The sequence below is a fragment of the Lepidochelys kempii genome, chromosome 2, assembly GCF_965140285.1.
Source record: "Lepidochelys kempii isolate rLepKem1 chromosome 2, rLepKem1.hap1, whole genome shotgun sequence".
Lineage (NCBI taxonomy): Eukaryota > Metazoa > Chordata > Testudines > Cheloniidae > Lepidochelys > Lepidochelys kempii.
The window spans coordinates 85,767,589-85,793,233 of record NC_136381.1 but is presented as its reverse complement, the minus strand read 5'-3'; the positions used below and the strand labels follow the sequence as shown (position 1 = coordinate 85,793,233).

Below are 25,645 nucleotides of genomic sequence, written 5' to 3'. Positions count from 1 at the left end.
GAGGGTAATGGCTTGTAGAAAGTGGTGTTGGAGAGCTGCTTAGCAGCCTCTTGTTAATATTCCAACCTATTCATGCTGATGACAGCACCTCCTTTGTCAGCCTTTTTGATTATGATGTCAGAGTTGTTTCTGAGGCTGTGGATGGCATTGTGTTCTGCACGACTGAGGTTATGGGGCAAGTGATGCTGCGTTTCCACAATTTCAGCCTGTGCACGTCGGCGGAAGCACTCTATGTAGAAGTCCAGTCTGTTGTTTCGACCTTCAGGAGGAGTCCACCCAGAATCCTTCTTTTTGTAGTCTTGGTAGGAAGCTCTCTGTGTGTTAGTATGTTGTTCAGAGGTAGGCTTGAATAGAGACTGGGAGTGGATGGGTCATTACACATAGTAAAACTATTTGCCCTGTTTATCGCCTTCCTCCCCCCCCCCCACCTCCCCCGTTTCTCAGACGTTCTTGTCAACTGCTGGAAATGGCCCACCTTGATTATCACTACAAAAGGTTTCTCCTCCCCCCCCCCCGCTCTCCCACTGGTAATAGCTCACCTTAAGTGATCACTCTGGTTACAGTGTGTATGGTAACACCCATTGTTTCATGTTCTCTATGTATATAAATCTCCCCACTGTATTTTCCACTGAATGCATCCGATGAAGTGAGCTTTAGCTCACGAAAGTTTATGCTCAAATAAATTTGTTACTCTAAGGTGCCACAAGTACTCCTTCTCTTTTTTCAGCAATTGTGTGCCTCTTTACAGTCACTCAGTAGCAAGTAATTCCACACAGCTACCGATCCCCTAGCCTTGCTTCTGCATGGGCATCAATGTAACTCACTATGGAATGTCTTTGCCTAACTAGTGCATAAGTGTTGGAAGCATTTGGTGTTACCAGATATGCCCATTACTTTGGGGTATGCTCATTTATTAGGGTTACTCTTCTGGGATTGGGGGGGTCTGTAATTCTGTTAATGTACTGCTTATGTCACTTGTGTGTTCATATGGAGGTCTACTCCTTCCTTCTGCAAGTTCCCTCCCAATGGAGCTATCCTGCAGGACCTAGGTTCCCCAGGACTGGGTTCCTCCAGCCCTAGGACCAGATGAACACGCCCACGCACACACACACACACTCTAACAGAGCAAGTCTGAGCAGATTGGGTCAATCAGCACTCTGAAGGTGACCCCCTTATGTCCCTGTACTCAATGGGCTGGATCAAGCAGCACTTTCAAGCTGTCACCCTTATATGCCCCTGGTCTCAATAGGCTGGGCCAAGAAGCTCTTTCAGCTGCCACCTTATATGCCACAGGTTTAACACATCCCTATCCCCATTTTCTCGTCAAAATTGTACTGGTAGTAACCCACTGGATGAGCAAACCCCACAGTATTTCGGGCACTGCAGGGATCTTTAGCTTAGGTAAAAGAAGCATTTCTGCAGAGTAAATGGGGGAAGCTAAAAACACAAAAGAGTAAAGTTCAGAGAGAGAGAGGGAGAAGCAACCAGCTTAACCATAAAAGTTATTTATTGAATAATAGTGATAACTACACAAGGAGAGCCTAAACCAGCATAACAGTTACATTATGAACGGTTAATACCTGAGGTAGAAAAGAAAACAGAGAGAGAGAAGAGAGAGAGGGATCTCACCCATTTCATGGAGCTTGAACTGGTCGGGATTCCCAGGTGATGGTGGTAGCTCAAGGTCCTAAGTGCTGGAGACAGGCAGAGCCCCCAGCACGATCAGTCAGGAGAAGATGAAATCCTAGTGGAACTGATACAGAGTTTGGGTCCATGCATCAGAACCCTTACTTGAACATAGGTAGGGGTTTTTGTAGAGAAACAACAATGATTCAAGGGAGAACACTAGATTTGTTTATGGGTAAACTAATGACTCAAGGGTTTTCTTTAGGCTAGACAGTAGGAGCTGATCACTCTTGGCTATGGGTGGTGTTTTCTTCCAGGGAGCTCACAATGCAACTAGGCTGCTTCAGTATTTTGGATATCCATCAAGGACTCAGTACTAGATTTGGTCTGATAACTGCTGAGCTGCCTGTGTGCAGGTGTAGGTTCATTAACATCTGGAGCAGAGATCCCCCATGATGCAGTGTTTCCCTGCTTTTCTGGTCCCAGAGTTCAGTGTGGTTCTCTGTTTTCCATTCTGTAAGCTAATGAGATGTCTTAATCTTGTCACCCTTGTCAGGAGGGGTCTAGGTGTGTCTCCCAATGCCCTTCATTACTCTCTGCAAGCCTTTTTTCTGATTGGTTTTGGTTCAAGCAGGGACTGGTGAGGGGTGGGGTGTCTTTCATGAGCCAGACAGGCTAGATACTGCACCCTGGTTCCCCAAAAACACAGAGCTGACTAGTATCATTGGGGGATCCAGGGCTCACCTAGAAAACTTGAAACACATTTAAAGTTCCCACTTTCAAAAATAATAGCCAGAAACATCATTTGTTGTTGTATTATGATTCTTTGGCTTTGTAATTTATACCAATTATGAACAATAAAAAATATACGGGTTGAGCTTTTCAAATCGGTGCAGGGGAACTTAGCCACCCATCTTTCCATTACAGATAATGGGACATGTGTGGCTAAAGCCACTGCACTGCTTTGAAAAATCTTACCCTATGTGGAAAACATATATTAATCAGCATTTAATGTGCTTTCGAAAATACATTGGGTGCTTTTAAAAATCTCCCCCTTAACTGTTGGCAGATTTTAATATTTAGCACACTGCCATGTCTGAGGTACCACAGCTATTTCCTGTTCTTAGCAGAGGGAAATACCGGCAGTACCTCAGATACTGTGTACTGTGGTGTTTTTACTATTGGTAAACACTGTCTTCATAATGGGGATCTCTTTTGGGGGGGGGGTAGTTCTTCATGTCTGTCTGTAAAGTACCTACTGCTCTTTCAACAGTATGTAAATATTTAATAATAATACAGAATAATTCATAATTTAATAGTGTTTAAATCCAGAAGGGACCATTAGATCATCTAGTCCAGCCTCCTGTATCTCCCAGGTCATTATTTTTCATCCAGATACCCCTGTATTAACCCCAAACATTTTAGTTAGTCTAAAGCATTTTAATCCTCAGGAAACTAAACTGTGTGCCACGGGGAGAGAACAGGAAAGACTGAGGTACCCCCTAGTGCTCACAGCGTGACAAATTTCTGTTACCAATCTTCCTGAAGCGTCAGGTGATCAGTCTGAGGCCACAGGATCATTAAGGGAGGAGATGACGTAACACACCAAGTGTCTACATTTTAAAGCTTTATTGATAAAATAATAGAATAACAGCAGAGAGTGGTGGGTGCTTCCCACGTCACTCAGAGGAAGGAAGAATGCGTTTGTGCCGCAAGTCCTAACCCACTTTCATACTCACACACGCTGTACCCGAGGCTGACCAAGCCTGGGTGTAACGTAAGCAAAAGAGGGGGAAGGGTGGATGGGAATTCTGTCCTGGGCCCAGGTTGTCCGAGGATCCGCTGTGATCTCCAAGTTGCTCCAGCTCTCAGGAGGGTTTTAAGTCTGGGGTTCCTTGTGGGGGTGCTTCGTTCAGGGACCTCTGCTCCTGATGTCCTCTGTGCCAGTCCAAACCAGCTTTCCATGGTGTCTTCAGCTTTCTCAAAACACAAGGCTGAGCTCCCCCTCTTGCCGTCTCGCCGGAGTTTTCAATCTCTGCAGTCCTAGACCTTGTTTTCTTCTTTGCTGGCCTCGCTGCCTTGCAGATCTGCACAGTTGGGTTTTTCTTTCTCACGGCTGCTCGGGCACATTCACGCCCCCGTCTTTCTCGGCTGTGAGCCAAGTCTCGGCTGTGAGCAGCGTCCTTGGGCTGGGGCCAGCGTCTTATAGTTGGACTGAGCTTGCTAGCTACAGTGTTGAGTTAACCTGTTCTCTGCTTTCTTTCTCCTTCCCCGTTTGGCCTCTTGCAGCCTGCAAAAGAATCTTCCATTCCACACTCACTCACATCTTTGACCCTTCCCAAAATATCCTGCAATGCTTGCAACAGCATTAGCAATATACAATGCTGATCTGCCTTCCCCAGGGGACCCCTTGAGGGAGGGGGCCATCGGGGTGTGACAACAGCCTCTGCAATGGCAGGGAATGGATTAGGTGAGATATGCCCAGATGATTTTAGCAGTTGAATCATGCCAGAGGAAGGGGAAAAAACACCAATATGCCAGCCAGTGTGACCTGGGGAAAAATTCCTTCCCAAACCCAAACCTATTGATCAGTGTGTCCCTGAGCATGTGAGTAAGATGCTCCAGCCAGGCATCTAGAAAGAGGATTAATAATAAATGGTATTAAAAAGCTATAATTTTCCTGTTGATATAGGTAATAATAATAATAATACTTTGCAATCTGTAGCATATTTCATCCCATTTTTCGTGCCTAATTCATCTTCATACCTGTTTACATTCAAACGCTGTTGAATTTTGCATTATTCAAAAATAAATAGGCAAATTGACAGTCAGATTTTAATGGCTGAGATTATCGTCGGAGTCTAAAGATTGTGCCAAATATATTCATGGTATGATCACATGATAATTTCTATCTCTTTAAAAAAAAAAGTCCAGCACATTCTAATTCAGTATTAGAGAACTAGGTTTTAGTTATTCATCCCTTTGGCAGCTCAAAATACAGTAGGATTCAGTAAGGTCTGTGAAAAGGTTGTTTATTTTAAATCCTGTTGAATATTTCATATTAGAGCTATCAATAAGCTTACAGGACAGCAGAGTCAGAGTAGTCTTGCTAGCCTGGATGATTTGTCCAGACAGACGCTGAGAAAATCATACATTGTGGAGTTTAGTTAGTTCTGAAAACTAGCCTGTCACCAAAAATTTAAGAGAGAAATCTTCAATGAATAATTTGTAAGGAAAGTCAGGTAATTATCCTAATTCTGCCAGTTGTTCTAACTAGTCATTAGAAGGGGCTTAAAATAGAGATCTAATACCAAATTTATTTCTGATGTTTCCATTGAAGTCACTGGAGTTATGTCATGGATGGCCCATAGTCTCTTTATTGTAATAATACTGTTCAGTGCATGTTTATTTTGACTGCATGGGAAATGAATCTCTGTTTTGGCTGTTAGTACAATTTTAAAAATTGATTTTAGATAGTGGTCCAGATTCTGCTCTCTGATATGCATGTACATACCACCCAGGAGGGGAATAGTCTTTTTTTGTCCAGAGGCACCAAACTATAAAAAGGGGAAAATATATTACTGCGTTTTGCTTACATTTAAAAGCCTTTGGGCAGAGGCCAAACTTGATACATTTGAGCTCCAAAAGGAAGATTTCAGAGGTATGAGAGTGTGAAAATATCATTTATAAACAAACATGAAAATGACCTCTTCATGGAAACTGTTTTGTAATCTTTATACAACGGACGCTACCTATACTTGCTATAATAGCTAAGCATTCATTTAAGTTAGTGGGAGTCTTTCCATTGACTTCACTGGGTTTTAGATCAGGCCCTTAAACATCTTATCAAAGGAAATCAAATTTCAAAGCTTCTTAATACAGTACATTCTACTCTGTGATGTTTTCGTATTTACAAAATAAATACACAGAAAGAAAATGTAAGCACTTGGGATCAGCTGATATTCCCACAGTGCCATTGGGAGATCATGCAGAGGCAGAGCCAGGAAGCCTAAAAAGAGTGGTTTCAGAGTCGCAGCTGTATTAGTCTGTATCCGAAAAAGAAAAGGAGTACTTGTGGCACCTTAGACTAACCAATTTATTTAAATGCATCCGATGAAGTAGCTCACGAAAGCTTATGCTCAGATAAATTTGTTAGTCTCTAAGGTGCCACAAGTACTCCTGTTCTTTTGTCTAAAAAGAGTAGGCGCTGCAGGAAGTACCACCCAAGAGGCCCAAGTGACAGTACCCTGTTACACTCTGACAAGCACCCTTTTTAACCTTGGGTTTCTCTAGGAAGTTGTCTGGGCAACCACACAGACTTCAGCCTTGCTGCCAAGCCAGACTTTGCTGGATCTCTTGCTTTCTGGTCTCCAACTCCAGCCTGCCTCTGATCCTGATGCCTGCCTCTCAGTTCTAGCCTGGTACTGCCTCTGATCTCTGGTCTCCAACCCCAGCCTGACTCCGACCCTGATTCTTGCTTATGGAACCTGACTCTTGAGCTTCCTAGGGTTGCCAACCCTCTCGGTTTCACTGGCAGTCTCCCGGAATCAGGCTCTATCTCCCAGAGGCTACTGAAAGTCCAGCAGTGCAGCGAGGCTAAGGCAGGCTCCGTGCCTGCCCGGGCTCCGCACCACTCCCGGAACCATCCAGCACATCCCTGTGGCTCTGGGGGGGCGGGGGGTCTCCACGCACTGCCCCCGTCCCAAGCGCCGACTCTGCAGCTCCCATTAGCCAGGAACTGCAGCCAATAGGAGCTGCAGGGGCAGTGCGCAGAGAGCCCCTTCCCCCCCCCCATGAACCACTACCAGAGGGATGTGCTGGTCGCTTTCAGGAGCTGCCCAAGGTAAGTGCCGCCCCGCCTGAGCCTGCACCCTTCAACCCCTGCCACACCCAAACCCCTGCCCCAGCCCAGAGCCTGCACCCCACGTGCAAAGTCCCTCCCAGAGCCTGCACCATCTCCTGCACCCTAACCACCTGCCCCAGCCTGGTGAAAATGAGAGGGGAGAGCAAGCGAGGGAGGGGGGATGGAGTGAGCGGGGCCTCAGAGAAGGGGTGGGACAGGGGTATGGCCTCAAGGCAGGGGGCGGGGCAAGGATGTTTGGGTTTGTGTGATTAGACAGTTGTCAACCCTACCTCCAACTCCTGCTCAGTGACTGTGGTCTCTGGTGGGCAGACCTCAGCCCAGCTGTGACTTCTAAGCCAGACAGCCTACGCCCTGATCCCTTACAGAAAGAGACATAGATATAATTTGTTTATAATTGTCATAATACAACAGAAATTCTCCTTCCAATTTATTATTTCATCTAATGACACACTCAGCAATGCCGCATGTTATCGAGCCAGGTCAAGAGCAGCAGTCACTAGATACATTTCTGGTTTAAGATAACTTATTGTTTGTTCCTTTAGACTAGTTGATATCAGCATCCAGTCCTCCTGTCATTGATGTATTGATTTAAAGACTTGTCATAAGGCAGAATACAAAAACATTACAGATAATAACACAAGTCTATTTATTGTCATAACATAAAATAATACTTAACACATCTTTTTTATTATCAGGAATCTCGTTGGTAGTCTTCAAAGACTTTTTGGTAATGGTCTGAGATCACTCTCATCACTATTATGTTAAGACTATAAAAGCCTCTTTTAGACCACAGTGTAATGGAATTAAACCAACATTAAGGGTCTCAAAAGAGTTTTCTTCTGTCTACTTATTCTGGCAGAAATCCGTAATCCTTTTCTTTTGATAACAGCTCTTTCCCAGATTCTGTCCCAAACCTCCTGCCCAGATGCCCTTGACCTGTCAGTCACTTTTCAGCTGGGAGAGGTGTAACCCTTCTGCCTGTCAGAGTTGGCAGCAACAAGGGCCAGGTTCAGTATCTAGGGCTTCCATTCCAATAACACAATGCAAAACCGGCTCAAGCCCCCACCCAGTGACCTGGAACAAATATATACCATCCCAGCTGGGCGCCTCCAAGAGATAATACTTCCCCTCTCGCAAGCACATAGTCTGAGTGTAGCAAAAAAAAAAAGCCTTTTAATAACAGAGAGAAACAATGTGGCATTATGTTGGGGAAACACCACCAACAGGATTCATAACGCAACCCATGAGCAAAACCCACCCCAAGCAAATTGGGGCATGTACTTTCCCTTTGGTTCTTGAGTCCAGCAACCCAAAATCACCCAAAGTCCCAAAAGTCCAAGTCCTTGGTCAGGGCAGCCCCAGACTTCAAAAGTTTATCTGCAGAGTTTTACCTCCCAACCTGGGTGGAAATTGGGGGGGGGGGGGTTTAAGGGGCACCTTACATGGTCCAACGCTGATGGCCCCACCTCTCCATGGGGCTCCGCTCCGCTCGCTGTCCCGCAAACTGCTCTGCTCCACCAGCCGCTCCACGCTATGCAAACTGCAATGCTCTTTCAGCCGCTCCACTCGCCATCCCAAAAACTGCTCTACCATATAGCTTCAGGCTCCCCCACTACTTAACACAACACTCAGTGATTTCAGTTCTTAGTAAGTTTAGCTCTTTTGTGATTTCAGCTTGTAGTAAGGGAGCCTCAGTGCTGGTGCACCATTAGCCCAAAGTGAATTCAGCTCAGCAGCCTGTAACTAGAATCCTAATGGGATCAAAATTAGCTCTGATATTCCACAGTGGAGAGAGAAGGAAATGCAGTCAGCATGTAAGGTTCTCACCAGGGGACCCATGCCACCAAGTATTAATACCTGTCCCCAACCTCTCTCAATTCACAGAGTTTTGGAACCCATGTCCCTTGCCTAGCGAGTGCTACTTAGTTGATGGCGAGTCCCTCCATCATAACAAAAGGCCAAGTACAGTTCCACTGTCCTTGATTCCCATAATCAGGGTAATAACAATTTATTCTTCCTGCCCCAATAACAGAGACACTGGGGATTCCACAGCAGCCAAAGGTGTGACCATAGGTGGGTGTGCCTATGCAAATGAGATCGGCCCCTGAAGTTCTTTTCCACAACTTGCCACACCTCACCACCAGATGTCAGGGTGGAGCTCATCCTGACTCTGCTTACAGAGGAGATGAATGATTTTTTTTGAAAGCTATTCTGAACACGACTGAGTAATCATCCGGCAATGAATGCAGCCTAAAAAAATCATATAATCTCCTTTCTTCCTTAGGGAGACTGGAGTCACCCCTTCTTAGCATTGTACATCTCCACTAATATAAAAAATACCAGGATAGATTGACGCTACTTATGTGTTCTGATTTAAGGCAACATTTTCAATAGCTTATATGATGCATGTGACGTTGTGTATTTTAAATTTCCCTATGCACGGTACTTTACAGAACTCTCTAATGGATATTGTGAGGTAAAATAATAGGCCTTTGCCCCCACCCTACCTCTCAGCTATATTCCTCTCTGAATCTGTTTTCTGAACCCGAAGCATAAAGGAAGGACGAGAGCTGATAAAAGATATACAAGTGAGAGGCTTAGTACAGTCAAACTGAGCAAGAAATATAGGAACTCTGAGTGCAGTGGCCGAATTCTCTTCTGCTGTTATTGCTTCAGCTCCATTGAAGTCAATGGAATTGTGTCAGTTTATTCCACGAGAGATTTTGTTCCATTATGTCTTTCCTTCATTTCTTTCTATGGCTATTTTTATATTCACCTAATTCAGACTAGCACGGGGCGGGAGGGGTGGTTTAATCATGAGTAGAAATAAATTCTGGCTTACTTTCATTGTTTCTGAGAATGGCAGGTACTTAAACCCAGCTCCCTAAATAGATATCATATGAATAATGTAACCAGAATTCTTCCTGGGAGACTGTGATGGTTCTGGGGGCACCCAGGACTGTGAGTTACCTTGTTACTCCCTGCCTCTAGCATGAGGGAGTCTTGCCTTTGCTTGGCTAGGTGTCTGCTCCCTAACCACCAGCCACTCAACTACTCTTCCCTGGGCTATGCCAGCCCTCGCTTCACCTTGCAACCCAGTCCCCGAGACCCTTTGAATCATTCCCCTGTGATATCTAGCCACTGACACTGGCTACTCACAGAAATCCCAGCTCCTCTGCCCTCAAAGGGAAGTGTGCCCCATTTGATTAGTTTTACCTTGTATCGCCACTCCTGTGAAATCACAGCGCACTTATGACTGCTTGTAATAAAACAAAAGAATAAAGTTTTAACCTAGAAACAAGAGAGAGTGGTGGACAAAAATGGTTATGACACAAAACAAAATCATAAGTTGTGAACCTGAGTCTGCACTTCTTAGCAGTTAATTTTTCTATCTAATAAAGTAGGTTCCCCTCTCCCCCAAAGTTCAGTCTGTTGCAGTGCTGTCTGGCTTCACAGGAAGCAGGGTTCAATTTTTAATGAGACCATCTTGCTCCTCAAGATGTCTTCAAGAGGTTTTGATTGTTTGTAGTTGTCTCTGATGATTTTGCATTGAAAGTCTTGGAACTGAGCAAAGCTAAACAACTGAGCTTTGCATTACATCACCAGCTAAACAGGATGAGGTCAGGTGACAACTTCCTTCTATCTGAATGGGTAAGGACTGAGGGGACATGGGTGATTTAGGGATGCTTAATGGAGGGGACAGAGCCATTACAGTTTGGCACCAGTTCAAAATCTGATCCAGATGGTAGTGACCAAACCTAAGTAATATTTGTGAAATTAGTTTTCTTTAATTATTTTTTGATTTATTGTATTGTGGTTGCACTCAAGCCTCATTCAGGTGTGGGAACCTCTGCAGAGACACGAGAAGACGTGATCCCTGCTTTGCAGAGTTCACAATCTGAGCTCACTCTAGTTCTTAATGGACAGTTCACCACATCAGAAGTACTATCCATCTGTGCTTATTTTGATACAACCACTGGTAGAAGTTATGCTTGTAAATCCCCACTTCAATAATGGGAGAATAGCCAATGGCTGCAAATTATAGATTTTTGTAAATGGTGTTTATGTATATAAATAGATGAGTTAATGGTTTAATTGTTTGAGGAAGTGATATATCTTTGTATGATTGTCATACTGTTTCCTTGTGCTCACTTTTAAAACTGACAGGATTTCTGGTGGCACATTTGTATATTTTATATTTGCGATACCCCTGATTGATACATACAAAATTGATTTAAGGTCTGGGTGAAATAGGATCTTACAGGAATGATCTGAAGTCTAGATAACCTCTTTTACTATGAGAGACTAAGAAGCTCCATCCATTTAGCTAATGAAGGGAATCTTAAGAGGTGATTTTATCATAGTCTAAGCCCTAGTCTACACTAGGAATTTAGGTCGAATTTAGCAGCATTAAATCAATGTCAACCTGCACCTTTCCACACAATGAAGCCCTTTATTTCGACTTAAAGGGCTCTTAAAATCGATTTCCTTACTCCACCCCTGACAAGTGGATTAGCGCTTAAATCGGCCTTGCCGGCTCGAATTTGGGGTACTGTGGACACAATTCGATGGTATTGGCCTCCAGGAGCTATCCCAGAGTGCTCCATTGTGACCGCTCTGGACAGCACTCTCAACTCAGATGCACTGGCCAGGTAGACAGGAAAAGAACCGCGAACTTTTGAATCTCATTTCCTGTTTGGCCAGCGTGGCAAGCTGCAGGTGACCATGCAGAGCTCATCAGCACAGGTGACCATGATGGAGTCCCAGAATCGCAAAAGAGCTCCAGTATGGACCGAACGGGAGGTACGGGATCTGATCGCTGTTTGGGGAGAAGAATCCGTGCTATCAGAACTCCGTTCCAGTTTTCGAAATGCCAAAACCTTTGTCAAAATCTCCCAGGGCATGAAGGACAGAGGCCATAACAGGGACCCGAAGCAGTGCCGCGTGAAACTGAAGGACCTGAGGCAAGCCTACCAGAAAACCAGAGAGGCAAACGGCCGCTCCGGGTCAGAGCCCCAAACATGCCACTTCTATGATGAGCTGCATGCCATTTTAGGGGGGTCAGCCACCACTACCCCAGCTGTGTTGTTTGACTCCTTCAATGGAGATGGAGGCAATACGGAAGCAGGTTTTGGGGATGAAGAAGATGATGATGATGATGTGGTTGTAGATAGCTCACAGCAAGCAAGCGGAGAAACCGGTTTTCCCGACAGCCAGGAACTGTTTCTCACCCTGGACCTGGAGCCAGTACCCCCCGAATCCACCCAAGGCTGCCTCCTGGACCCAGCAGGCGGAGAAGGGACCTCTGGTGAGTGTACCTTTTAAAATTCTATACATGGTTTAAAAGCAAGCATGTGAAAGGATTACTTTGCCCTGGCATTCGTGGTTCTCCTAGATGTAGTCCTAAAGCCTTTGCAAAAGGTTTCTGGGGAGGGCAGCCTTATTGCGTCCTTCATGGTAGGACACTTTACCACTCCAGGCCAGTAACACGTACTCGGGAATCATTGTAGAACAAAGCATTGCAGTGTAGGTTTGCTGGCATTCAAACAACATCCGTTCTTTATCTCTCTGTGTGATCCTCAGGAGAGTGAAATATAATTCATGGTCACCTGGTTGAAATAGAGTGCTTTTCTTAAGGGGACACTCAGAGGAGCCCATTCCTGCTGGGCTGTTTGCCTGTGGCTAAACAGAAATGTTCCCCGCTGTTAGCCACAGGGAGGGGGGAAGGTTGAGGGGGTAGTCACGCGGTGGGGGGAGGCAAAATGCGACCTTGTAAAGAAAGCACATGTGCTATGTATGTAATGTTAACAGCAAGGTTTACCCTGAAAGAGTGTAGCCACTGTTTTATAAAATGTGTCTTTTTAAATACCGCTGTCCCTTTTTTTTTCTCCACCAGCTGCATGTGTTTCAATGATCACAGGATCTTCTCCTTCCCAGAGGCTAGTGAAGCTTAGAAAGAAAAAAAAACGTACTCGCGATGAAATGTTCTCCGAGCTCATGCTGTCCTCCCACACTGACAGAGCACAGACAAATGCGTGGAGGCAAATAATGTCAGAGTGCAGGAAAGCACAAAATGACCGGGAGGAGAGGTGGCGGGCTGAAGAGAGTAAGTGGCGGGCTGAAGCTCAAATGTGGCGGCAGCGTGATGTGAGGAGGCAGGATTCAATGCTGAGGCTGCTGCAGGACCAAACCAGTATGCTCCAGTGTATGGTTGAGCTTCAGCAAAGGCAGCTGGAGCACAGACTGCCACTGCAGCCCTCTGTAACCAACCGCCCTCCTCCCCAAGTTCCATAGCCTCCACACCCAGACGCCCAAGAACGCGGTGTGGGGGCCTCCGGCCAACCAGCCACTCCATCACAGAGGATTGCCCAAAAAAAAGAAGGCTGTCATTCAATAAATTTTAAAGTTGTAAACTTTTAAAGTGCTGTACTTAAAGTGCTGTGTGGCATTTTCCTTCCCTCCTCCACCACCCCTCCTGGGCTACCTTGGTAGTCATCCCCCTATTTGTGTGATGAATGAATAAAGAATGCATGAATGTGAAGCAGCAATAACTTTATTGCCTCTGCAAGCGGTGACTGAAGGGAGGAGGGGCGGGTGGTTAGCTTACAGGGAAGTAGAGTGAACCAAGGGGCGGGGGGTTTCATCAAGGAGAAACAAACAGAACTTTCACACCGTAACCTGGCCAGTCATGAAACTGGTTTTCAAAGCTTCTCTGATGCGTACCGCGCCCTCCTGTGCTCTTCTAACCGCCGTGGTGTCTGGCTGCACGTAACCAGCAGCCAGGCAATTTGCCTCAACCTCCCACCCCGCCATAAACGTCTCCCCCTTACTCTCACAGATATTGTGGAGCACACAGCAAGCAGTAATAACAGCGGGAATATTGGTTTTGCTGAGGTCTAAGCGAGTCAGTAAACTGCGCCAGCGCGCCTTTAAACATCCAAATGCACATTCTACCACCATTCTGCACTTGCTCAGCCTGTAGTTGAACAGCTCCTGACTACTGTCCAGGCTGCCTGTGTACGGCTTCATGAGCCATGGCATTAAGGGGTAGGCTGGGTCCCCAAGGATACATATAGGCATTTCAACATCCCCAACAGTTATTTTCTGGTCTGGGAATAAAGTCCCTTCCTGCAGCTTTTGAAACAGACCAGAGTTCCTGAAGATGCGAGCGTCATGTACCTTTCCCGGCCATCCCACGTTGATGTTGGTGAAACGTCCCTTGTGATCCACCAGAGCTTGCAGCACTATCGAAAAGTACCCCTTGCGGTTTATGTACTCGGCGGCTTGGTACTCCGGTGCCAAGATAGGGATATGGGTTCCGTCTATGGCCCCACCACAGTTAGGGAATCCCATTGCAGCAAAGCCATCCACTGTGACCTGCACATTTCCCAGGGTCACTACCCTTGATATCAGCAGATCTTTGATTGCGTGGGCTACTTGCATCACAGCAGCCCCCACAGTAGATTTGCCCACTCCAAATTGATTCCCAACTGACCGGTAGCTGTCTGGCGTTGCGAGCTTCCACAGGGCTATCGCCACTCGCTTCTCAACTGTGAGGGCTGCTCTCATCTTGGTATTCATGCGCCTCAGGGCAGGGGAAAGCAAGTCACAAAGTTCCATGAAAGTGCCCTTACGCATGCGAAAGTTTCGCAGCCACTGGGAATCGTCCCAGACCTGCAACACTATGCAGTCCCACCAGTCTGTGCTTGTTTCCCGAGCCCAGAATCGGCGTTCCACAGCATGAACTTGCCCCATTAGCACCATGATGCATGCATTGGCAGGGCCCATGCTTTCAGAGAAATCTGTGTCCATGTCCTGATCACTCACGTGACCGCGCTGACGTCGCCTCCTCACCCGGTATCGCTTTGCCAGGTTCTGGTGCTGCATATACTGCTGGATAATGCGTGTGGTGTTTAATGTGCTCCTAATTGCCAAAGTGAGCTGAGCGGCCTCCATGCTTGCCTTGGTATGGCGTCCGCACAGAAAAAAGGCGCGGAACGATTGTCTGCCATTGCTCTGACGGAGGGAGGGGCGACTGACGACACGGCTTACAGGGTTGGCTTCAGGGAGCTAAAATCAACAAAGGGGGTGTCTTTACATCAAGGAGTATTTCAGGCAGGACTTCACGGAGGGTTCCAATAAGAAATGGTGCACCTAAGTTATTGTTCTTATTGGAACAAGGAGGTTAGTCTGGCCTCTGATTGATACATGGCTAGATTTACCTCGCTGCACCTTCTCTGTGAGTGACTGCAGTGTGACCTAGAGGAATGAGTCCCCTAGACAGGGGAGGGGGGGAAGCAAATGAGTACAAAACAAATCTGGTCTATTTCTTGTTTTGATCCACTCCATCTATCTTTTACATCTTTGGCTGGCAGCAGACGGTGCAGAAGGACTGCATGCCATCCACATCTCATGGCTGCTCGGCAGAAGATGGTACAGTTCGACTGCTAGCAATCCTCATCTCTTGCCTGCCTGGCAGAAGATGGTACAGTACGACTGCTAGCAATCCGTATCATCTGCCTGCTCACCATAAGACGGTTCAATAGGACTGACTGCAGGACTAAAGAGAATGACCTGGTCAAGTTACTCCAAATTTAGTCCCTGCGCCCATGTCTGCCCAGGCGCTCCCAGCCGACGTGGCCAGGAGCACCTCGGACACGACGAGGATGACTACCAGTCATACTGCACCGTCTGCTGCCAGAAGGCACTGGGTTGCTGCTACTGTGTAGCAAAGCCGTACCGCGTCTGCCAGCACCCAGGAGACATAGGGTGACGGTTACCTGAGCGGGCTCCATGCTTGCCGTGGTATGGCGTCTGCACAGGTAACTCAGGAAAAAAGGCGCGAAACAATTGTCTGCCCTTGCTTTCACAGAGGAAGGGAGGGAACGGGGGCCTGACGATATGTACCCAGAACCACCCGCGACACTGTTTTTGTCCCATCAGGCATTGGGATCTCAACCCAGAATTCCAATGGGCAGCGGAGACTGCGGGAACTGTGGGATAGCTACCCACAGTGCAACACTCCGGAAGTCGACTCTAGCCTCAGTACTGTGGAAGCGCTCCGCCGAGTTAATGCACTTAATGCACTTAGAGCATTTTCTGTGGGGACATACACAGTCGAATATATTAAATCGATTTCTAAAAAATCGACTTCTATAAATTCGACCTTATTCCGTAGTGTAGACATACCCTAGAAGTGCTACTTGGGGAGAAGATTTCTGATGACAGAGGAGACAAAAGCATAAAGAGATCAAATAGCTAGAAGCTGAAACTAGATAAAATAAGACAGAAAATAAGATATAGATATTTAAATGTCAGGATAATTAACCATTAGAACATCTTTCCAAGGGATGTGGTCTCCATTGTTTGAAGTCTTTAAATCAAAAGTGGATGTCTTTCTAAAAGATAAAGGAGTCCAGTGGCACCTTAAAGACTAACATATTTATTTGGGCATAAGCTTTCGTGGGTAAAAAAACCCACTTGTTGCATCCTTGTTGTTTTTGTGGATACAGACTAACACGGTTACCCCCGATACTTTCTAAAAGATGTGATATAGGTCAACCAGGAGATATGGACCATAAGTGTGGACCTGATGCAGGAATTAAAGGACAAATTTCTATGGTTTGCGTTATGTAGGAGGTCAACTAGATGGTGCTTATGGTCCCTTCTACGCTTAAAAATTGATTATTCTGGTATTCAATTGAGTATATGCCCAATGTTTTGAATGGAAAGGCAGGATTTCTGCTGAATAGCAAAGACATAATAATCAAAGTGAAGATATTGTTTGACAACGTCTGTGTGTACTTTAAGTTGGGTTTTTCCCTGCTCGTAGTTTCTGTGAAATGCATAATTTGAGGGATTAATACAAAACATTGGTATGAACTTCATTTCCTTTACCCCCAAAATAAAATGTGATGGAGACAGGGAAAGATGGATGGAAAAAATTTACCATGGTGTTTTTGTGTGCTAATTTGAATTCTATAGTTTTCTCATTTTGAAGGTTTTAGTACTTCTTAACAATCATAGTTCCTCTGAAGCATTTTGAGTGCTTTGCAACTGCTTAGTACAGATATTGTTAGAACTTCAAACAATTTTTACAGATCACAGTGTAAATTTAGCTTGTATCATTTAAAACATTCAGGTCAAGCCATTTTGCAGTAGGACCTACAAATAAGAACGTAAGAATGATCATGCTGGGTCAGATCAATGGTCCACCTAGCACAGTAACCTGTCTTCCAACAGTGGCCTGTACCAGATGCTTCAGAGGGAATTAACAGAATAGGGCAATTATTGATTGATCAACCACCTGTTGATCAAGTTCCTGAAAGTTGGAGATTTGGGTACACCTGGAGCATAGGGTTGCATCTCTGACCATTTTGGCTAATTAATCATTGATGATTAATCCTCCATGAATTTATCTAACTCTTTTTTGAACCGATATGGATATGGACCGGCCATCAACAAATTTAGGCTCAAAATTAGGTGAAGGTTTCTAACCATCAGAAGAGTGAAGTTCTGGAACAACCTACCAAGGGGAGCAGTGGGGAGCAAAAAACCTAACTAACTTCAAGACTGAGTTTGATAAATTTATGGAGGCCATGGTATGGTGAGATTGCCTACAAAGGCATGTTGCCCATTGATGACTGCCAGTAGCAAAATCCTCAACAGCTGGGGACAGGACACTAGATGGGGAGGGCTCTGAGTTACTACAGAGAATTTTTTCCTAGGCATCTGCCTGGCAGGTCTTGCCCAAATGCTCAGAGTCTAACTGATCACCATATTTGGGGTTGGGAAGGAATTTTTTCCCAGGTCTGATTGACAGAGACCCTGGGGGATTTTTGCCTTCCTTTGAGCATGGGACGTGGGTCATGTGTAGGTTTAAACTAGTATAAATGGTGGATACTCTGTAGCTTGAAGTCTTTAAACCATGACTTGAGGACTCACTCCAGTAACTCAGACAGAGGTTAGGGGTCTGTTTCAGGAGTGGGTGACATTCTGTGGCCTGCAATGTGCAGGAGGTCACAGTAGATGATCATGCTGGTCCCTTCTGACCTTAAAGTCTCTGAGTCTATAAATTCCCTGTTTGCCTGAGAATGCTTCCAAGCAGGAAAGCTCAAGTGAATTGGAAATATTCTTGAATATATTCTGTTTCTACTTGTAACTATTAATAATTACAATTTCTTACTATGTTTGGTGCTAGCAGTGCGTTTGGCACTCTCCAGAGAGAAAGAAAAACGAGGAACGCACACTGGTGCCTTTGTGCCCAATCTGCAGCTGCCTCGCAGACTGTGCATCTACGTTGTCTGGCTATACCAGGAGGAGGACAGGAGACCCTGGATATAGTTTAATTAGACAGCAACTTTATTATTAGCTCTCTGGGAGTACCCATCAGATAGAACTGTACAGTGTAGGTAACTCCATGATCGTTTCAGTATCTACCCGGGGGGAGGGGGAGCCTTTCATCGCCCCCCCCCCCCCGCATTTCCATCCTAGTGCCCAGCCAATGCTGCTGGGATCATACCATCTCCCCGCAAATTAGGGTTAAAGGTGGGCTATAAAGGGGGGTTGGCTCCCTGTCGTCCAAATCATAAGAGCCCTTCACACACCCCCACCCCCATGTTTCCACTCCTGTAACAAACATATCCTTTAAATCCTTTACCAAACCTTTCATCTGATCGCTGTATCTTTTCCCAATGGAGTACCTGCATTGGTCATCCGCCCCTCACTTATGTAATGAGTTGTGACATCATAGCCTAACTCTCATTTCCTGCTCACTCTAACTAAGCCCTCCCCCAAACCCGCTGAGGGGCAGGCAAAATAACCCCTACTCTGACTTGGCCAGTCTGGCAGTGACGGAAAAAATTCCTTCCAGCCCCTGAGCAACCACAGTGCTAGCACAGTGCCCACAGCAGATCCTGAGCAAACCTGGTCTTTCGCTACTTGTGAGGTTGTGGGGTGCTCTGCCTGGTCTGGGGAACAAGGGTTATCTCCTGCCGGGCTCACCGTTTATCAGATTCTCGTATGGTCCCCGAGCGTTGTCATGCTGACCCACTCTGCATCTGCAGCTATGTCCATGCCTCTCTATCCCCCGCCTTAAAGCCTCCTGGCAAATGTGACAAGTCCACACACACACACCCCCACACACACCCCCACTTAAAGTACAGTGCAGTCATTGTCCCTGTCCTATAGAGCTAAATAGACAACATACAGTAATGGGGCTGGAGATGTGACAAAGTCAGGCATCCTTCAGTAATAACATGCCCATTTACCTTTTGATATTATTTCACCTCTGCTGTTTGTGATGCATTTCTAGAGAGAACATATGCAGTGACTGAGACAACATGGCTTGAATTCTGTTTGCCATGTATACAGGAACAAGAAGTACATCTAATAATCCTCCAGCGGGGGCTCCGTCTTTTTCTTTTGAGAACCAAAGCTTCAGAATTAACCATCTGTGACCTCACTAATTTGATGAAAAATCAGTCCCAGACTATGCAAATAAAGGTCAGTCAATCAACTACACATGGAACTCTAGAGCTGGCCAGTTCAATCCAGGATATCAGAGCGTTTATTCATTATTTCTTTTGAGCTAAACAATGTTAGTCAAGTTCCTACATCCCTATTTTTACGAAACTGAGCGAATAACTTGTAGCAAATAACTGATCCAATGGATTTTGCCTCCTCGTTTGCTAATTGTCCACAAGCAATTTCTGAATTTCTGATACTTGTTCAATATTTTAAATTATTAATTGAATAGTTTCTGTGAGTAATTTTTAGTTGTGTTATTTGCAAGTCATTCATTGCAAGTATTGAAAATCCAGTGGTTGAGCAATGTTAGTTTTGATTTTACCCATGGAATACACAGCATTCTTTTCTGCTACTTAACTGGATGAGATAACTCTTAAAATCAGGTTCTTTTTGTGACTACGGAAGTTCAAAACTTGCTTTTCATTAATATTCTATGCTGCTGTCTTAAAATTAATGGTTTACATACACATTCAGGTCACTGAACCAAGTCACTGAAATATTCATGAAAAATGAACACAAAAAGGCCATGGACATAGCTGAAGCAAATTACATTTTTTGTTTGGACAAATATTAGTGGAAATACTTGAGGTATTCAACCAAATCTTCAATTTTCACAGTCAGGCTGATAGCCAAAAGAGAATCCAAAATTGTGATTGTAGAGGGAACCTCTTTTAAAAGCCTTTAAACTATATTTATTTAAAATATATGTATTAAGTGCTTCCATAGTTAAGGTGGAGTTGAACTGATCTTTACATATGAATACAGATTAACTTCCTTAAAACTACAGCACTTACGGTTTGAGCACCGAATGCATTTTCTAAGAATTTATAAGTAAATCAATTAGTTTAAGTTAAAATTAATTTTAAAATGGTCCCTAACTGTGCATTTTCACACCTTAACATGTTTGGATTTCTTTTGAATTTATAATGCTACTTTTGGTGATAATTGTAACATCCCTGTTTTATTTTACCCTTATATTTGATATTTACTCAATTTTAGTGCATTTTGCTGCAAGGTTTTTGTTTGTTTTTGTTTTAATTTGGGAATATATTTAGATGTATTAAACTTGTATATTTGCAACAAACCAATCAAGCAATACAGTGTCAACAAAAACTAATGTGGTAAGTTTTGGCAGTTCGGTAAAGTGAATTGGAAATCCTTTCATGAATTATAGGAGAGCTTTAAATTTCTTTTTGTTAATTGTCTGTTTAAACAACATGATACATTTACCAGTACCAATACCTTTCTTTAAAGGTATTTGCTCAGATAATCCTTTTATGTGGGTCACTGAATCTCAAGAGTCCACCATATTAACATTTTTTTAATAAAAGGGTGTCTGGAAATTAGCTCAGGAAAAATCCAAGCTCCTTCTGATTTTGCAATTTAGATGAAAGTGAGATGAACTGAGCATTAATTATTTTGTGTCCTGTTGCTTCTAGAATGAGGAGTTTGTAGAAGTTGATTTTGAAGAGCATTCTAAAAATTATTTCCAGTTTTCAGCTAAGCAAAGGTATTTTGTTTCTATCTTATCAACTGTCTTTGCCACTGTCCGAGGTGGTATACATAAGATAGTTCAAAAAGTTCCTTAGGGTAGTTCCTTAAGCATATTTCCTGCAGCAGTTGGTAGGCCCTTAATATAAGTGAAACTTCCTCACATCTGTACCTCTTGCCTGGTTTCTTGGTGTCCGATTGAATAGATGTGGTCTGGGCAGATAATTGGTAGGAATCAGAGCTTTGAGAGGAATCATCAGGATCCCCCCTAATTTCTCCAAAGCATTCACAACACTCTCACTAAGCCCTACCTTACAAATAATTTTTTTCCCCAAGAACTAAAAACCCATCAGCACCACATCGTCGTCTGTGAAGAGCAATTTCATGGATAGTTTTCTGATCCAAGGATAGAACTTCTTCCACAGCACCCTCATGCCTTGCTAGCCTTTAGGAAGCAGGAGAGCCTGGATCATGCAAGGTAACCACACTGGCAAAATTCTGAATGTGTTCAAGGCTGCATAATACATAGCCTGACTGTGAAATGGGTTCCCCTAATAATATTTTCAGGGGCATTTTTATGGTTCCTTACAATTGGTTGTCCAGTGACACTCTGGTGGACTTGTGGTGGCAGCGTATGGAATTCCCAGCTACTAAGGCCAATGGTCTCATCTTTCTTGTCATGTCACTAAGCCCTTCCAAGTTCTTACGTGGCCCTGGCTGTTCCATTAGAGACTCAATTATATTTATTTGGAATGTGGGGGGTAGGCAACAAACCTTCAGGAAAAGCCTCATCAGAATTGAGGTTGTTGGTATTATTCCGCCACTAGTTCCAGCAGCTGACAACCTGGTCCAGGACAAGAGGCAAATGGAAAGCTTACAGAATGTGATATTGACATCCTGTATGGAATATAATGTTGCTTGGACTTAGAAGCATACCCTGTAAAAAGTAAAGAGTCACTGGCAGGGGGTAGTAGTGAAAGGAAACAAAGAATCCTATATTTCTGTTTAAGTAGATTGAGGCCTACAAGCACTCCATGCTGAAAGCAAGAGCAATGGAAGGTGCCTCATAAAACTATATTTTATGATGTTCAAGACAGCCTGGTGCTCTCAGCTGAGGGGGAGAAAAAAATGAAGAAGCATTTTATTTAAAACAATGTTCAGTTTGATATTTAAATAATAAGAAATATGAATCTAAAAACGAGCCATTTTAGTAAATGAATTTCTGAATTTAATATATCACTATTTGAAAGCATATAAAGTTACATACACACAGACTCCCATCACCATAAAAACTTAGGCGTAATGGTATGTGTTGTGCATGGGGTGGACCCCTGCACATGGGACTAAGAAAAGCCAGGCACCTGACGTGAATCTGAATACTGTGATTTCAGGATAGTGTACAAGAATCCTCTTAGAACCATACAAACAATTGTCTGGCTATACTGAAAGAAGAACAGGAGACATCTGATACAGTTTTAATCAGGCTGCAACTTTATTATTAGATGTCTGGGACTACCCAGCCGATAAAAATGTACAGTGCAAGTAACTCCATGTTCATTCAATAACTACCCGGGGGTGCTTCTGCCAGCTCCCCTTTTTTTCCATCCAGGTGCCCCAGCCAACCCATTGCTGGGACCTTACCATCCACCACCCCACTCATACGAGGGTTAAGGTGGGCAATCAGAAGGGGGGGTTGGCTTCCTGCCATACCATTCATAGGAGCCCAAACCCCTCCACCCATTCCATTCCTTTAACCAATACCTCCTTTTAAAATTCTTTAACACATGCTGCCTTGCCTGCTCCATGGAAAAAGGGCTTCTCATGCCTGGGCTTGCTTCTTTTCAACCCCTAGCCCTTCCAGTCCTAGGCGATGAGTCTGCAACGCTACGCTGTATCCACATCCTGTTTTTCAGCAGCTTCTGATCTCTTCCCCTCCGTTTCCCTCCCCTCTTCCGCCCCCTCCCCCCAGCACAGTTCCCTTTCTCTCAGCAAGCCGGACAGTGCTTAAAGGTGGAGTGTGGTCAGTATCTGAGGTCAGAATTTAGCAGAGTTTCACGAAGCTCAGACTATTAAACTAGCTAGCAGAAAGTGGATTAGTAATCTGCAGATGCAACCGTGGATAATGTTGGTGGAAGTCCCATGTAGGCTTTGATCAGCAGTGTTCATTATTCTGCTGTAAAATAATTACTGATTACCACAATGTCCTTTGATCAGTGATGTGTACTGTCTGGATGATTCAGATCAAATCCTGCTTTTATAATATAAATTAAAGGTGACCTTTTTTTAAAAAAATGACCAGGATTTGACAACATTAAAATACCTGACTGTGGCAAATTGCCGGCACTACTTTGATGGGTCTTGTGTTTTCTCTTCTTGGGGAGGGTTCAGGGCACCATTTCTCACCCCTGAACTGGGGTATTAACTGCCCCACTAGTGTCCTAGAGGAGGAGAGTGGAGAGGGAGGGACCCGGGCCCGCCTTCTACTCCAGGTCCCAGCCCAGGGGCCCTAGGGATAGCGGTAAACCGCTTGAACTAGCAGTTCCTTCCCCTGGGCTACTTCCCTCTCCTGCCCTTCAGCTTGTGGGCCTTCCTGCCCTCCCTCTGCACAAACCAGGTGTCCCTTTACCTAGGGTCTTGGTCTTCTTAGCCCACCACAGCACTTCTCCAAACTCTCCTCTGCTTCCCTCAAAACTGCTCTCTGCTCCAACATCAATCCATTCTGCTTCAACTCCTTTTCTTGTCTGATTGAAGCAGGGGGGTTTTATCAGGTGACTGGCTTCAGGTGCTTTAATTAATCCATAGCAAACTTTCTTCCCTCTACAGGGAAGAAGGCTCCCTTCTAACACTCTCCTGCTGCCCTCTGGCCTGGGCTTTCCTTGCTTTTTGCCCCTGCTTTAGTCGTCCCCCGACCCTGACCGGGCCAGATGCTTTTTCTTCGTTTTTTGTTTTTTTGTTTTTTTTTGCTGTTTTTCTTTGCTGCTGTTCGAGTGCTGGTCGGCTGGCAGCTTGCCTGCCAGCCCCCCCACACCTGCCCTCGGCCACTGCTACTGCTTCAGCTGCAACCCCCGGAGGAGAGGGGGAGGACTGCCGACCCGCTCCCCGGAGGAGGGGAGTGGAAGCCCCCAGACTCAACCATTTTGCTGTTTGTTTATGGTCCCATACAGAGCCATGAAGAATTTTCTTATCTCTGCGACATTCCGGGCCTGCTGAAAGCCCCGCTGTTCAAAGGTACAAAACCCGGAAGAGAAGGCAGCCGACAGAAAAAACCGCCAGGGAAGCTATAAATCATCGTGGAGGGGGCTGTAAGACTGTACTCTCGTGTGGGGAGAGTTTGACTGCGTCTTAACTGCATCTATAGGGGCACAGGGGGTGTGGCACGGAGATGCCCCCCGATCCATCGGTGCCCCCCCCAACACTACTACAACCGTCACGCTCCCCCCCACCATCCGTCCCTGCTGGCAACCTGCCATCTGCCTCTAGACTCAACTGCTTGCCCTGAATTCCATCATCGGGACCAGACACAACAGCCGACCAAACAAGACTCTTTGGACAAACACGCGTGGGTCCACGTTCCCCCCCCCCCGGACTGCCCACCCCACAGTTTGCCCCTATTACCTGACCCCAACTCCTGTTTCCCTCCCCTGTCCAGTCCGACCCATTTGCCCCCCCCCCGCCTGCAGCCCAACAGGGAGAAGTGGTTAATCTGTTTCCCCCTCCCCCCTCCTCCTTCTGGTGTCTCCCTGTCTCTCCCTGCTTACGATGGTGGGGAATGAGAGGGGTGAGGCCCCTCTAACAACCTCAGTTGCCCCTCCCCCACCTACCCCCCACCCAACCCCCAAGCCCCCCCCACTGCTGCCAAAACACCTGCCACCGCCCCCACTGCTGTGGCCTCGTCATCAACCATGGCATCCCTCCCCGCTGTTCCCTCCACCAGCTCTGCGAACGTCCCTCCCCCGGCCCCCAGGGCATATGCCCGGGCGGTGGCAGCCCCCCCCCGCCTGCCGCCTCGTCATCTCTCCCACCCACAGCCTCCGCTATCATCAATAGCGGCCGGGGCCCCTTTCCCACCATGACCAGGAAGCACGGCGTCCGTTGCCTCCTGGTCCCCACCTTGCCCCACGTGGAGACATACGTGCAGGCGTTGGCAAGGGTGGTAGGACCCACGGCTATTGTGGCGGCCTCCAAAATGTACGGGAAGGTCGTCTTTTTCTTAGCATCGGAGGCTGCCGCCTAGGAGATGGTGGAGAAGGTCCTGGTGGTGGTGGGGGTGTTTGTCCCCCTGGAGCTGCTAGAAGACCTGGGCGTCCGCCTAGTCCTGACCTCCGTCCCTCCTTTTCTACCCAATGCCGCCCTGTTACTCGCTCTCTCCACCCTGGGGAAACCCGTTTCTATCATCAGCCCTCTCCCGTTGGGCTGCAAGGACCTCATCCTCTGTCACGTCCTTTCATTCCACCGGCAAGTGCAACTTCTACTGCCGCCAGCGGCGCGTGACAGAGAGGCGCTCGAGGGGTCCTTCCTAGTCCCCTACCAGGGAGCCCGCTATTGGGTCTACTATTCCACAGGAGAGGCCCGGTGCTACCTCTGCTGATCAGCGGGGCATGTCCGAAGAGACTGCCCTTGGCCTGGCGGGGAGAGGCACCCGAGACCCCCAAGACCCAGCAGGACATCGGCTCCATCGTTGCCGACGCCCCTGGCCGCCCGACATCTGAAACCACCTCCCACCTGCTCGATCCACCGCTGCTCCTACCCAGGCCCAAGAGACACCTCCCCTACAATGCCCAGACGAGCAAGGGAGCCCTGCCCTTGCTGTTAACAATCCAGGAGAGCCTATGGAGGAGGGTGCAGCAAAGATTTTACCAGGCATAGGAGAGGGCCAGCCCCAAGGAGAACCGCCCCCCCCATGCTTCCTCACCGTTACCCCCCCCGAGCCCCTGAACCATAGCCTCTGCCCCCAGACACAACCCCTGCTATCCCAGACGATGCTATGGAGGGCTAGACCCTAGTCCAGGGAAAGCAAGGCAAGTGGAAGGCTCGAGCTCCGCTGCACCCATCCGATGCGGAGGCCCCCCAGAAAACCAGGAAGGGAGGCACTGACACTGAGCCTTCCGCTATGCCCACGAGTGAGATCCATCCGCC

General features: G+C 46.2%; 1 protein-coding gene across 9 annotated transcripts in view; it reads left to right on the top strand.

The window, feature by feature from the left end:
* The window catches only part of DLGAP1 (DLG associated protein 1), a 634,214-nt gene that overhangs the window by 390,380 nt on the left and 218,189 nt on the right, over nt 1-25,645 (top strand). The window contains exon 1 of one of the 9 annotated variants that reach the window (XM_078851566.1): nt 18,818-18,994. The exons of the other annotated variants lie outside the window; for them this stretch is intronic. The gene's annotated coding sequence lies outside the window, so the exon portion shown is untranslated. Of the gene's footprint in view, nt 1-18,817; nt 18,995-25,645 lie in introns of those variants that run through there. 9 annotated transcript variants of the gene reach the window in all.